This window comes from Plasmopara halstedii (genome assembly GCF_900000015.1).
Source record: "Plasmopara halstedii genome assembly, contig: Scaffold_650, whole genome shotgun sequence".
Classification (NCBI taxonomy): domain Eukaryota; phylum Oomycota; class Peronosporomycetes; order Peronosporales; family Peronosporaceae; genus Plasmopara; species Plasmopara halstedii.
The window spans coordinates 2436784-2436984 of record NW_020187567.1 but is presented as its reverse complement, the minus strand read 5'-3'; positions in this window follow the sequence as shown (position 1 = coordinate 2436984).

Here is a 201-nt window from a genome sequence, read left to right as displayed (position 1 = left end):
TCAAAATAGCATCGACGTCTGATTGGTATCATAAATACTGCAGGTGGGCCGAAACGAGTGGATAGTCTCGGATCATGTCTCTCAATGTATTTAGTGGATTACTAAAGAATGAAGATCCAAGTCGGAAAGAGCCACTAGCCTTAATACGACGATGAGTCATGAGAGATGCCATACCCACGCCGCTCACCCCTTTCACCAAAC